At 39.2% G+C, this 15,384-nt stretch overlaps 1 protein-coding gene and 1 long non-coding RNA gene across 2 annotated transcripts in view; one reads left to right on the plus strand and one right to left on the minus strand.

Moving 5' to 3' along the window:
* The window catches only part of LOC103477234 (uncharacterized), a 40,507-nt gene extending 36,528 nt beyond the window's left edge, over positions 1–3,979 (minus strand). Inside the window, exon 1 of the mRNA XM_081616534.1 lies at positions 2,759–3,979. The gene's annotated coding sequence lies outside the window, so the exon portion shown is untranslated. The remainder of the gene's footprint in view (positions 1–2,758) is intronic.
* The window catches only part of LOC103477236 (uncharacterized), a 172,405-nt gene that overhangs the window by 127,976 nt on the left and 29,045 nt on the right, over positions 1–15,384 (plus strand). The window lies entirely within an intron of this gene.

Raw genomic sequence — 15,384 nt, forward strand, 5'->3', positions numbered from 1 at the left:
CATTGGTAAATGACTGTGATCTTGGAAGTGGAAGGATTTGAGAATCAAATAGTACATATATCCGGATTACATGCTTCTCAAACAATCTGTTCTCAAACAATAATTCCAGCATATTTTGGAGCCTACTTAAAATGGTTAAAACAAAAATTCACGACTATATATATGGATGATGATGTAGCATTTATTGTAAACCCATGTAGTGTAAAATGAAATTACATTCTTTTCTTGACTTAAAAATTAAGGTCTCGATGTGTGGTCACCTTTTAGAAATGTTTGCAGTTATTTTCATGCAAATGATAAAGTGAAAAGGATGGACTTTTCCTCACCCACCAAAAACAACTTCTTAGTTGGAACCATTTTTTGTCCCAATTCTGTAAAACACTCATTAAGGTGCAACGTGAAAAGTAACTTCCTTGCAATTGCAAAGTTGTCAGTTCAATTCCAATTGAATGTGTCCACAAGGCATTTAGGTTCGTCCATCTTGTATGAATATGTACACATCTACATACTGAACATTGCATTGTTCAGGACTAATGTAATGTTATTGTGAGATAACTAACTTCACACACACTCAGTCTGAAAGGTGCCAATTACCATTTTTTTAAGCTGATTAAAGTATCCAGCTGCATCAGCCACTAAATTTATAGCACTCTTTTATTGGGGCCGGCAGCCACCACTTCGGACACCCATCAGTTAAACCCTCAAGAATAAAACATGGACTGAAAATGTTCAGAAAAGTTGAACCGTAAAGTCACACAGTTGTTGGAAGAAATGGGAGTGGGGATGCAGCCTGGTGTGCTTAAAAGTAACGATTTTGGACAGAACCGGATAAGAATTATAACTTCTACCTGAATGATCTCATAATAATAAAAAAAAAAAGTTTAGTCAGAGATGGTTAAAACTAAAAAGGAAAGGTTGTAAAAAATTACAATAAATCAAACATGAATTATAAAACGTACACACAAATAGTTCTTTTTCAAGGAACAGCTAATGCACAGATGATGATTTGTGTTTGTAAGCTGTAGATTGTTGCCAGTTTTCCTAACTAAAACAGAAACAGTCATACTGTACGATTGAACCTCAAAAGTTTTTTTTTTTTTTTTTTTTTGCTTTTTAAATATGGGACTTTCTTTTGCAATATAAATCCTAAGGAATTTTATCCTTCAACATTAATCTCTGTCTGGATGATAAAGAAACTGGTGACAGATGAGTTGATCGCCGTCCTAGGGTGGGGTCCTTGCATATTTGTCTGCAGTTCTACTGTAAATGCAAACGTCTCCACCCAAATTCAAACCACTCCACAGACTTGTCTCCCTTCCCGAGCTGTCTGTAGACATCAAGTCAAACATATTATACGCACACTGTTTACCTTCATTCCAACACACATTTCCACAAGACGGGACCATGAGGAGTCTTGCCTAATGAGAAAACAGCATGTATCTAATCAGCTTGAGAGATTAGGGAGAAACTGTGCAAACCACAGTAAAGCTATCATTGGCAGAGGCTGCTTATGATACAGGCTTGTCAGTTTCTGCCAGCTGGCACACATGGCCAGGGGTAAACCGCGCCTGCCAGTTAATGGATCATAAAGGTTTGCTTGTAGCCCATTCACAACTCCACATTATTTAGCAATGTAACACAAATCCATTAGTTTTCTGTGTAAAGCAAGCATGATATTTAGACTCCACGCACCGTGCAGGCTCCATGCAGCAAAACAAAGACGTAAGGCACTCATAAATCATCATGGCTGGGCAACTCTCACTGTAAGACAGTTATACTTTTCTTCAAAAGCTTATCACATAATCACAGCAAAAAAAAAATAGTTTGGCGAGCTCAAAGCAATTATTCTCAACTGCATCGCGTTATTGCACCAGCATTTTCCTAACCATTCTGCCCACAAAAAACAATCCGTTCAAGTCAAAATTATACCAGCGTTTGTAACCCATCATAAGATGTGAACTGCACCCACTCCATTTAGAAAAGTGGCTGCCTTGTTTCTGCCTCTTGTTTTTATGACACTTATATGTCCTCTGGTTATAAATCTGTGGATGCCAAAATAAAGCAGTTGATGTCTATTTTCCACTGATGTGCAAGACGATGAATTTTTCTTTTACCACACACTGCGTTTTACTGAGACAGGGTTGATCAAATGAATTTAATTAGTAAAAAAGACCTTAAAGTTTGCAAGAAAACTTACTTTGATGGTACAGTTTGAACCTTTGTGCCCTTTTAAGACTTAAGAAGGGGATAATAAAGTTGGAAAATGTGAGAAGACAATTTTTAATTCCAACCACCAGAGAATCCTTCCATAACAAGAACGAAAGTGACTTTTTGAGCCTGACACGCATGCTGTTGATTTTACTGCCTGTGGAACTGACTGGATCTCCAGAGTGTCTCTACAGTCACTCTCTTTAACTCAGAGACATCTCAGGATGCAGAGCAAAGCGCTGATTCTGTCTGCAAGGTTAGATTTCAGAAATCACATATAGATTTCAGAATCGGGTCTTTTAATGCAAAGAAGCATTCCTTCCACCGCCTCTCCCCAACAACAGAGTCTGCCGAGATATTGATAAATTGTCCTGTTATGCTACAAATATGGAAATATGAATTTATTGTCATTTATTGCGTTATTCCAGTAGCACAACAGAAAAACTCAGATTTGCACATATTTAGCAACTCCAAATACCGTTCTGAATTTTCCCATAAACGACACAATAAAAAGCAGGGGGGAAAAAAGAATTCATAGTTTTGTTCTTACCTTAGTGAAACAAGGCCATTCTTCAATGAGTAGAGGAAGTAAACTTTAAAAATATAAGGACTTTGTCAGATGCTCACATTCTGTTTGAACACAAGTAAACACGGCTGATAGTGGCGGCATGGCAAGCTCTGCAGGCTAACAGAAAGGGATTAAAAAGCATTAGGAGTGTCCAGATGCAGAGCCACACACACATTCATTCAAATTAATACTCTGACACACTGCACCGCAGAATAAAATATAAAGTGAAAAAACACATTATTGTGTCATTACCTAATGGCATTAATTAATGGCAACATCAGAGCATCCTATAACATTAATATTTTCAGAGTTGTTTGGCCCAAGGTTATAGTTTAATATGTAATGTTAAATGGTGTAGTCAATAGCTGAACCTCTGTTTATCTTTATCTGTGTAGATCTGTTGTTAAAGCTGATTATTGTAGACCAGATGGGCCCCACAGGCCACGCCCTGTCTGTCTGCCCCTCCAGTTATCATCCAATGAATGACACACATCTGTATGAGTAGATGACCAATACAAGCAAACTGGGTCACGGTTTTATTTGAAGATAATACACTTTGAGTGCAGAATTGTGTTTTTTCCAAGATATTTCCCGCCTTGAAAGTGTAAATACAGTAAAACAGAAAATCCCACCAAAGACGCCCACAACATTATATGATTTTCCCATATGAACAATTTAGGGATAATTTATCTATAAAATACAGATATCCTTTGGGGTTATTGCAGGAACACAGAGAGTTTGTGTGCCAGCAGCGTGCTTCCAAAGGCCAGAAATTCCCCAGCTGCATCTCTGAGGCTAGCCTTGCTCCCTGGACAGCCTCCTTTGAAAATCTCCTGTGACCCTTCTGACTTTCCATAAATCTGCTGAGTGATTGCGGTGCTCAATTAACACTCCACGAATTGCTCCCAGCGGAGAGAATGGTCACATCCGAAACAGCAAGAAACCGAAGCCGCAGGTTCACTCTGAGTTCTGCTGTAATAACACAGCGGACCCGGTACAATGAAAGAGGGCTTGAAGGTCCAAAGCTATAATAGCAGCCATTGTGCTGGTGGTCACACAGTCACTCAAGTGCAATATTCAGGAAAGCCATTTCATTACATCCAATAGAGCCTCAATCATGTGTAAAATTTGCAGTTTGAATAGGCTTGCTATCATATCAATCATCAGCCACTGTACTGAACGCTAATGGAGGCCCTTTCTTCCTGCTTACGCTTTGTGTGTTTTGTTTCCAGAGCCAGTATCAGAGTAACGTTCATTTCAGACTATTTTTTTTATCTTGACAGGACTTTCAGTCACTATTGTGTAACCGATTTAGGTTGCTCACACTAATATGTTTCCTCCAGATTAGGACAAAATAGAACATAGGAAAGACATCAGTCAAAGCCCATCACACATTCGATGTTAAACACAGCACAGTAAACACACCTGTAAAACAATTTCACACAAAGTTTTTCAATTGGCATTGCATTCAAAATTTTAACAAGGCATAGCATAGTGCCGTTAAAAAGTATTTATATCCCTGGAACTTGTTCATGTCACGTTACAATCACAAACTTTCTGTTTTATTGGGATTGTAATAGAAAGTTTGTGGCTGACTGACAAAGTAGCACATAATTTTGCAAGGTAAATAAAACTATTCATGTCAAAATGTTTAACAAATAAAAGCATAGTGTGCTTTTTACTGTGATAACTAAAACATGCGTAACACCCAGTTGCCTTAAGAGTTTGCCTAATAACTTTCAACCTGTGTGGACATACAGTAAACAATCCAGTAATAAAGTGTTGAAGAAATTTAAAGCAAGTTTATGTTTTAAAGCAATATCTCATGCTCTGAGCATAGCATAGGGCTCTGTTCAATATACCACCTGAAAATAGAAAGTCAACAGCACATCTGCAAAGCTACTAAGACCAGAAAACAAGAGCATTAATTAGCAAAACATCCAATGCACCCACGTAGTCTCTGGAAGAAATCCAGAATTCAGGTGAGGAAATCCATATAAGCATGGCAGTAGCAGCATCATGCTGAGGAAATGCTTTTCTTTAGATGGAACAATGGAGCTGGTCAGAGTTGATCAATAGAACTAAACGGAGAGAAATCCTGAAAACAAATCTCAGAGACTGAAAACACAGAGAATCACCCAAAAAGGAATACAATTCACTCAAGCACATTATTTAATTATCATAATAGTTATATTTATCAATATCATTAAAAGTATACATAGTTTTTCAATTGACTTTGTGCAGCAGCTTAATCCTGTTAAGAATCACAACAGGGTGCAGACATTACCTAATGTTTGCATTTCAGATTTGAGAACAAAGTTACATTTACAGTTAATACTTCACAATTGCACAATAGAAATTCTCATAAATGATTGAATTATACTGTGATTCAATACGCTAAAAAAAACTATCATTAATTGAGCAACTTTAGGAATGTAAACACAAGAAATTGCAGTGTCGAAGTTACCAACATTAGAAAAAAATCATAGATGAAACTGAAGAGCCAGCAAAAAGAAGTGATTCACTGCAGAGTGATGATTCACCAGAGTGTTAAAAAAAATCCTAATGATTGACTGTAAATCTGGATGGTGTTACTGAAAAGTGATGTAAAGAAACATGGCAAGCATGACACACAACATCTTGTAACTTAACATGTAATCAAATTTGGTCTTAAAGAATAACTGGCTGTTTCATTGCTGATCCCACCATGTTTTCATCATTGCGCCAGAAATGCATTTTGGAGAAATAAAACTTTTAATAGAAAGCAATTATAAGCAACCCCAATTTTAATTGAATGAAGTGAGTGATTCTCAGCCTTAAATGTTCATTACCGTGCACTGACATCATTTGTGGTCGAAACTTTTGGGCGTGTAGATGGTAGAATACAGTGACTTTGTTTACAGATGTTGTGACTTAGAGTGTGGAAAATAGGTGGTCAGCACCCCCACAAACCCTGTAATTTGCACTTTGTTGGTCTTGTTTTTTTATTATGCTGCAAACAGTTATGTATACAAGGAACATCTCATAAAAGATGCTAATATAAACACTTTATGACTGCAGACAATCTTTTCCCCAGTGAAAAAAAAATATCACGGGAAGTAAACACATGACTTCATCCGCTATATTTTATCTCTGAAGCTCAGATCAACACCCTGCAAGGTGCTTGGCAGAAAATCAACTCCAAACACTTGCTTGGACCCGACGTGTCGTTCAGGGTTTTCTGGAAGGTCCACGTCTGGTCCGTCTTTAGAGAACTGAGCTGCGGCTTTGGTTTGTAGTAAAATGTTTTTATGTCTAGACATTTCACCAAAATAGAATCACTGAATGGAATTAGCTGAGTGTTAACCAGCATGATGGGAGCACTTTCTCATGAGTGAAAAAAAAAAAACTGCCTAAGCACAGCAAAGCTCACCAGACTTGTCAGCTGGAATAGAAATGCTTAAAACAATATCTATATTTTTTTTTTCAGCAAAAGTTAGTACCAGTGATGGAGAGCCCTGTCCTGGATGTTGGTATGATGCCACCTTTCCAGATCAAATGCACTGCAGCACATTTGCTTCCTCGCTATCTGTGAAAAAAATTTATCCAAATCTGAGAGACCAAGGAGTTTGCTCAACTCATCTGCTTTCTGAAGGAGACTCTCAGGATCCTGTTGGCCAGACAGCTTTGGGTGTCACAAGTGAAGGATAAGAGACCCAATAGGTACCCACAAATAGAAGAAAATCAACCCTGACAGACTGCAAACACATGTATTAAACATCAAAGGAAAAGCTTAACGCTATGAATTTTCTGGTGGTAAGGAATACTTGAGAATTATTGATATCTTACCTGCAGTCGAAGCAATTCCAGTTTGCAGAATCACAGATGAACCATTATTGGTGTCGAACTAAAGTCAAATGCATACTGGGCCCATTTGTTTGTCTGTCCGTTGGTCAAGTTTTGGAAGTACCAGGGAAAGAAGGGGGCCGTAACTATCTCTCTCCTCAGCAGCCATCCAGTAAGGAATGCAGTAACTCTGTCTTGATTCCACTAGATAGTGGCCAAAGAAATACCAGTTCGTAGGAGAAACAATTCTCAATGTACAGCAACTCATCCATCCATCCATCCATCCATCCATCCATCCATCCATCCATCCATCCATCCATCCATCCATCCATCCATCCATCCCATTTGGGCTTTTTAACTTGCAGCATATAAATCAATCAACCAATCATATGTTACATACCTGTTATTTAAATCTATTCAGCTAACCTCTACATTACTGATAAACTATGATCAAGCACAGTCAGGTCTGTGGGCACAGCTAAGCCGGTACTTAATCAGTGGAATATTAGAAAATATGTTTTGTGTGACTATTTCTAACGGTGAACAAGTTAAGTCCAAAATTGTTCATATCCCTGACAGATTTAGGTTTACAGCTGTCTGTTGTTGGTAATTATATCATCTTGTTGCTTCTGACTGGAAGTATGAACATCTTCACACTTCCAGTCAGGACTCAAGTCAGGACTTGAACCTGATAGTGAAACGAGTGAATTAGGGTGACGGAAGGAACATCTTTCAGTTTAGTAGACTTAGAGTTCATCATTAAAGATAGTCATTGTACTACAGGAAACATGCAATTATAATTGACTGATTGCTTGCTGTACTGCCAATAATAATCTTTCCATTGGTTTCTAAGAAATGTATAAATCAATTTTGATATGCTGTACTTTCAAACAACAGATAAATGATTTAAAATATTGTAAAATAGCTTTATTGTCTTTTGAGCAATGCCTTCTGGGTTTATGAAAAGATGTAAAAACTAAATCTTCATTATTTTATTTATAAATTTGTATCATTTTTAAAAAAAATATGTTTTGTAAACAAAAGCTATTTTGCCGTCTTGTGGAATGAAATATAATTGGGACGGAGAAGTGGGTTAACAAATCTTCTTTTGTTTCTCTCAGTGATAAAAACCAGAAAGTACACTCATTTGATAAATTACCAAAAAGTATTGGTCCTCCAACAGTCTATTACTTTTAACCGCTGACACATTGTTAACCCAAAATTGCCTCTGGGTATTTTTTTTTGTTTTGTTTTTTGTTTTTTTAAACGTCGGAGAGAATATTAAATCCTCTAAATAGGCTCGCAATTTACATCTCCAGTTTGAGTGTTTCTTGCTCAGTTTTATTTGAAAAGCTTGCCAGAACAGCATGGGAGTCAGGATTCAGGAATGTCTTTGTCACTGCTAATGCACAGTGACACACAGCTAGGGTGGATCAGGATTTCCAAACATTCTCTTCAAGTTTTGTTGAACAGTCCCTTTATTAGGCCATCTGGGCCTGAGACAAGTGTGCCAAGGCTTTTAAGCGCAGCGCAAGTCACTGTCAGAATGTGCAGCTCACTGTGGGAGTGGACGAGGATTGATGGGCTGATGATGCTGTATTATAACTAACCCCACTCGGCGGTTTTAAAGCGTTGCCGCCAGGCTGCTTACAGCTTCTGAGGCGGTGCTGGCCGAGCAGCGGGGCACCGCCGTTAAGAATGACAGGGATGACTTGAGAGAGGCAGACTTACATTCTGAGGATGCTTTGGGGAGGCAGAACGCTCTGATCTGCGTTTTGTCCATCTGCAGGCAACAGACAGTGGTGGGACTCTGGCAGCAATTCACTTTAACAAGTACCAGCTTTAACTACGGAGAGTCTTATTCTGACTAATGTCTGCCCCTCATTCATTGAGGCACGACATGAAAAGTGTTCAGACACTGGGACGTTGCCAGAAGTGACATCACACCATATTTTCTCCTCTGAGGAGGCAGACTGTAGCGGGATGTTAAAAGGATTGACATAACACAACCACCTCTGCTTACAAATGCGCTGGTGCCGACGCCCAGTTTACATGTGAGGCAGTGTAGACATGTTCTTGCCTGTGTCAGATTGTTCATGCTTATGATCACGTGTGCTCTGTTGATGGCACCTATGCACATAGTCAGATTGCCCTGCAGCAAAATGAAATGAGTAAGTGGCTCTTTAGCAAGCTAAAAAAAAAGAAAAGGATTTATACTGGGTCATAATTCTGTTACAGAAGTATAATCCTACAAGTTTAACTTCCACGTCTAAAGAAAGTAAATTCTGTATACACTTTACAGACTAGAACTGCAACAAGAGCTAGAGCGACAAGATCTCACCTAAATATCACTCTCAACTTCAGTTCTGGCTGCCAGTGTCGTCATGTTGCCTGGCAACAATTAGAATAAGAATCTGTGGAGTATATTTCCACAGGGCGGGAGCGATTGCGTGCATCGTCAGGTAGAACTAATTAACTGAATGTGGAGCAACTGATCAGGGTTATTGACTGAGGTACTGGGAGAGAATGACGAAAAATGGAAAACTAAGCACAAGGGATTAGGAAAAAGATTTAATACAAAGTTCAAATGTTTTAACTTAGTGTAAAGCTAAAACAAATTAAACCAAAAACAAGGGGACGCCTTAATGACATAAAATTTATCCAAACGCAACTTATAAAAACGCACTGGACGCAAGAGGGCGATAGAATTGCAGAATAAAGAAAAACAAGAATTGACAAAACTAAGCACCCTGTAGTGTTGACGATGTGGGTTAGCAAGCCCCACATACCTTGGTTTTTTCATATTAACCCAATTGTATTGACATGTAATGTGTATTTTTGACCTGTTAAACGTTGTGTTGCTTTGTAAGTTATTCTCTTGGCCCATGCAGGCTGGTTCCTGTCTCCAGTGGTTAATTGGCGAGAGGTAAAATGACACACTAGACAGATCACTAGCCCATCACAGAGAAACACGCAAACACATTTATGCACACACACTCATGTCAAAGTGGAGTTTAGGGCAGTAGCCACTAACCTCAGGAGTGAGGTAAACAGAGTATTGAGAGAGAATCCAGACATGCACAGGGAGGACTTGCCAATTTCACACAGAAACAAGGATCCAACCATATTTTCTCCAAGGTTTAGGAGCCCAAGGCCTCCTTGTTGTGAGGTAACAGAGATAACAACTGTGCCATATTGTCTGAATTAAGTGTTTAAAAGGAGCACCAAAGCACATATTGTCCCCTGCTGTTAAAACCCTCCTTTTAAAGATTGCGTCATTTTGTTCTGATAAGTCAGCTGCTTGGTCATAAATAACTGATGGCGAGGCAAGTGCTCTTTCTTTATTTGAAACATGCAAAACTTTTTCTGGATTTGAAGAAAACATGCATACCAGCGGACACAAGCAAAACTTCTGGTTTCAAAACAGTTGTGTTTAACCTATGGTTTCTGAGTTTGTTTTTGTTGGGTTTGCCCCAGCTTTTGTGTACTTGTTCTATTTTCAGTCTGGCTTGATTTCAGTTTTTTTTGGGGGGGGTTCAGTTCTTCATTCCGTTACTTGTTCTGACTGTTTGCATACACAAGGCCTTGTTTTGTATTCTCTTACAACTGCATCCATTTAACCATTATCTCCCTCTGTACTTCTGTTCCCTTTTCCTTTTTTTCTTTTGTCAGACCCTTTATGTCATGTTGTCGGCCCTGTTTGTTTGTATGTTTTACAAACAAATCATGCAAAGTTAAAGTGTAGCTACCTCGTGAGTGGTCCTGTATTTGAGTTCACAAACCAATAACTCAGGATAAAAAAGTACCACACAAGTTGTTGGGACTCTACAGAACATGCAGAGGAAAGGAAGTCGGGTTTTGAGGGGATATAGCCGCTCAGTCTGTTGCTTCCTGTTGCTTCTTAATCAACTAATCTCCCTTGATCCCTGTTTTTTTATTTACCTTTTTTCCTGTTTGGTTAAGGTTGTTAAGCAGATTTCCCTGAAAGGAGTGGCAATGTTTTAATCTTCACTTTGGAGTCTTGTTGCATTAGTTTGTCTTGCTTTGTTCTTATGGATCTGTTTTTATGTGGATCATTTCATTGAAACCTTTCACTCATTCCTTGGTTTCCGTTTGTTCTTTAGCAGCTTCTACTTCTGCTTTTGTACACATGTCCTGTTTTTTTTTTTTGTTGGTTTTTTTCATTGTCACATGCATAGCCACTTAGTCATTATGGCCATCTTTAGCTCCTATATTTCCTCTGGTCAATTTTATATCTTTTTCAACTTTTGGTAGATTTTTTTTATGTCTTGATTTTCACTTAGGTTCCACTTGAGTTCCTAGTCATCTGCCTGATTTGAGCAGGCATTTAGGTCTTCTAATCATTTATGACAAGCTCTGTGGCACTTTTCTGGTACTTTTGACCAATTGGTTATCTTATACTCACTTACAGTATGAATAGAGAACAGTCTAAATTATTGCTGTGATATTCACTAAGCTTGGATTTTGTGTAGCTTGACCTCCACTCATTTTGAAACAAATAGCAGTCATCACACCTGCAACGAGGCAATGAAAACTTGTTTCTGTCCTTTTTACAGTGGCAGAATTCAAAATCTTTTGTGCACGTCACCCCCTCTTACTTTAAACCACTCAAGTATTTCCACTCTGTTTAGCATCTCTTTATTGCCCCTCTGCTGCATTCCCTTGTCTTCACTCTGCAATCTCTAACAGAAGAGGGCTTCAAGATGAGGCGAGACAAAATCAGACAGGGATGGGCCTGAAAGAAGCATATTGTGAGGTCACATTCTTCCCAAATGTAGACAGGAGCCAAGTCAGTAGCTGTCGGAATTACCCCCATGAATCATGCCCATTGTGATGCCTACCCTGGATGAGAACATGGAAAGAAATTAGGTATGGCAGAACCTTATCAGCTCCTCGTTTGGAGCTGGTCAGCGACTTGGTAGAAGCAAGCTTTTCCCAGTCCTCGCTCATCTAGAGTATTCATGGATGTCGAATTCCTCCACTACCATGTGTTGTTACTTAAGTGTGTGCAGCAGCCAAGTTACTGCGCACTTTTCCATCCACGCCCGTCCTCCTGTCTGTGCACTTCCTTCCCTCCCATTTACCCAGAGATCTTTGTGGTAGGTCCTGGAGTTCAGGCAATATTAGGTTGCACCTCTTAAAACATGTCAGGCTTTGTGGTGAAAATTAAAGAATGGAAAAATTGTGAAATGCAACATTTTCTTTGAGGGGTTTTTCACATTCAAGCTGTAAGAGCGGAGAGAAAAAGCATGATCAAAAATAAACAGGATTTCTGGTACACTGTTTAGGGATTTCTAGTAATATTATTTTACAACTTTCAATTTGGAGTCTGTCACAAGATATTTTTCCAAAGAACCCCCGTCTGCTTTCTTTTTTTCTCTTTTTATGTTGAGCTAAGAATATTTCACGATATGACAAATGAAGTGAATTTTTTTTTTTTATGGCAAACAATGAATGTTTGTCTGGACGGATGAAAGAGACAGCGAGAGTGAAACACTGTAATAGAAAACACCCGACACCGGAGGAGGACATAAAAAATAAACCCCTCTGGTAAATTGAATGAAAGGAGCCAGCACAGGATGAATGCGTCTGCTACATGATAAACTATTCTATACTGCTATCGAGCGTTACATGCCTTTAGCTAAAGATTTCAGGCGTCTGAGGTTTGTGATAGATGGTAAACAGTCCTAAACTCTCTACTGCTCCTGCGAGTGAGGTAATAGCAGGGATACGGAAAATAGTCTTACTCTGGAAGTCTCTTCTCAGCTTTTTAACAGCACAAAAATGCATGAATCCTGTCAGGTAAAAGTTTTATTAAACATACCTTATTTTAGAACCTTAAAAGCTTGCAAATAAATAAATAGTTCTTTCCCTTATTTATTTCACAGTAATATACAATTTCAAAACATATTTTTTCGACACAAGAAGAGGCAATCTTACTAAAACAAGAAGGAACCCCATATTTGGATGGTGACTTTTTGACTGTAAAGGCACTCTCCACTATGGCCGTAGGCAACATTGTTTTCTGGATGTTTTCATGGGAATATGTTGGGTGAGTGATTGCTTGTTGGTGACACAAAAAAAAAAAAAAAACATTGCAGGGAACCCTTTCCTCACTCATCTAAATAGAAAAGGTGGGCGAGTTCTCCTCAATCACCAACTAAAAACACTTTTCACCCCGAGACATGAAATAATCAAAACCTTGGACTAAAAGGAGGCAGCAACCTAAAATGAGAGATGAGGACCAGTGTTGTAGTACTCGAAATCGGTCTTGGTCTCGAGACCATTTTTTGATGGTCTCGGTCTCGTCTCGGACTCGACCGTATTTGGTCTCGGTCTTGTCTCGGCCTCGGGCGCTGAGGACTCGCCGTTTTATTTCAAGACCGGTCAAGACCGCAACTGTGAAAATATCACTAAGCGTACAGCATACTGTCCAGTTTATTTAACATCGTTGTTTTCAGTTTATGCAAAACGCACCAATTAAAATCAAAGCAAGTATGTGTTTCTGTTACTCCCCTTTCCCCCTCCCCCTCTCCACCTTTCACTCGCACGCGGTGCTCCAGGACATGCGCAGTGGTTTCCTCTGAGCGGCAGAAGATCTCGTCTAATCGTCACTAATAGAATAGCGCTGCATAAATCTTAAGAAATCCGATGGCCACAGCTAACTCAGCAGCGCTTCGCTTTCACAGACAGTGGGGACTACGTCTAACTTTTTTCGTCGCTTAGAAAAGTAGCTCAAAGAAAGGTAAGCTCCGTTGACATGATGTTAGCAAAGCTAGCTGTATAGAGACAATATGGGCCAACGCCCAGGGCGTTATCTTTTTAGGGATGGCACGAGACCATCACACATTGTAGCACAGAGATGGAATATTTAATATTGGTAAAATGTATTAAGTATTTAATATCTAGGTGTTTTTATGGGAATATGGATCTTTCAGATCATTTTGAGAAGCAATTTTGATCATATTTTACATTTTATTGTGTCATGTAGCACGGGCTGCTGGTCTTGGTCTTGACTCAGTCTCGACTTTCCTCGGTCTTGGTCTTGACTTGGTCTCGGACCCTAAAAGTCTTGGTCTTGTCTCGGTCTCGATACGCTCTGGTCTTGGTCTTGTCTTGGTCTCGGGTTAGGTGATCTTGACCACAACACTGATGAGGACACAACATAAGAACTAGACGATATTATGTGGGTCTACATGTGGTAAAATGTCTTTTTCTTTTTTTTTAAATGGTGCATGTTTCAAGATCAGTGGTTTTCACAGTGTTTCACTTTACCATAGTGTTTTCATACTAAAATATAAACCACATGTACCCCCAAATGGCCAGATAATTATTAGTCATATTAATTAGGCATAGAGTGATGCTGTCAGTTTGACTTTTAGTTTGAATATTTCAAAAATGTTGAGGGGAATGAAACTTCTTCATAGTGTAATAAAAAATTATATTATTACTGAGGTATACACGCAGTGACAACTGCATGTTGTCCTTGACAACCTGACAGCAATAAACGTGTTGTAAAGCTATACAGGTGGGGTTATTTCCTTTATTATGGTGTCATATTGTGGTATTGAAGTGAATGACAGATATAATATTGAAGCACCTTTTACTTTTTATGTGCCCTCTGCCATTACAAAATGTTTGCTAACGCCCACTGATCATGATAAAACAACAACAACAAAAAATTTAGCTATTGCAAAATCATTTTTGTTGTTTGTGTCTGAGCCAAATGAATGAGAAAGACTTCATAGCACTAGAATTAAATGATTTTGTTCTCAAGATAATGTCTTGACAGGTTAGTGCAACATGTCAGTAATGTAAAAGAAAATCAGCTGATGCAGTTGGAGAAATGAAAGTGCTGGTGTGTGTGTGAGTGTGTGTGTGCGTGTGCGCGTGAGTGTGTGTGGGTATCGGATTAAGAGCTAGAATTGGAGCAAAACTAGCCACTTCTTTCTATGCGTTATTCATAAAAGTTTGGTGTTCCAAGCATAACATTATCACTGTTTGGTAACCTTTGGCCACATTCTTGGCTACCTTGTGCTCAATTTCTTCACTCTTGCTTTCGTACCTATTTCTCAATTTCTGACTTGAAAAGAAGTGAGTAATGAGAGAGCTACAAGCTAAAACACAGCTGACAAGGGAACGTTGTAAAAATTACGTTATATGACGTTTAGATTTGCATCAACACTAGGCTGGATAAGAGAAGCAGGAGTCACCCCCCTTTTTTTTTTTTTTTCCAGGCTCTCCCAACCCCTCCTCCAAAGCTTGGGAAGAGCATTCCGGGTGGGGCTGGCAGAGCCCTCATACCTCATAAGGGCATGACACAAGCTCTGACTGCACGCATCCGGGGAGTGAAGGCTTTGTCATAACACGGCTCTCTGCAAAATAAAATAAACACACAAGGAAAAGGTGGGGAGAGATAAGGACGGGAAGGGAGGAAAGCCAGGTAGGAGGGTAAAAAAAAAGTTAAGTTTTGCAAGACAAAGAAAGGAAGTTTTGGAAAATGGTTCTGCAGGAATCCAAGCGACAAGCCCTCCCCTGAGTTGATTACTATTGAGTGAGGCTCAACTCCATTAGCCCAAATAACATCCAGGTGCTGCTGTAGCTATGGTGGCTTTTTTTTTTTTCTTCCTCCTTCTCCTTTTTTAAGCGGGGTGTAAACGACCTGCTCCTTTTCATGCTCCGACACGGGAGGCCGGGAAACAGGCCAGACGAGCGTCATGTCACCTTGGGCTATTCCACTCTTTCTCTCACCTGAGTCCCAT

The sequence above is a fragment of the Poecilia reticulata genome, chromosome 15, assembly GCF_904066995.2.
Source record: "Poecilia reticulata chromosome 15, P_reticulata-male-v2, whole genome shotgun sequence".
NCBI classification, from domain to species: Eukaryota; Metazoa; Chordata; class Actinopteri; order Cyprinodontiformes; family Poeciliidae; genus Poecilia; species Poecilia reticulata.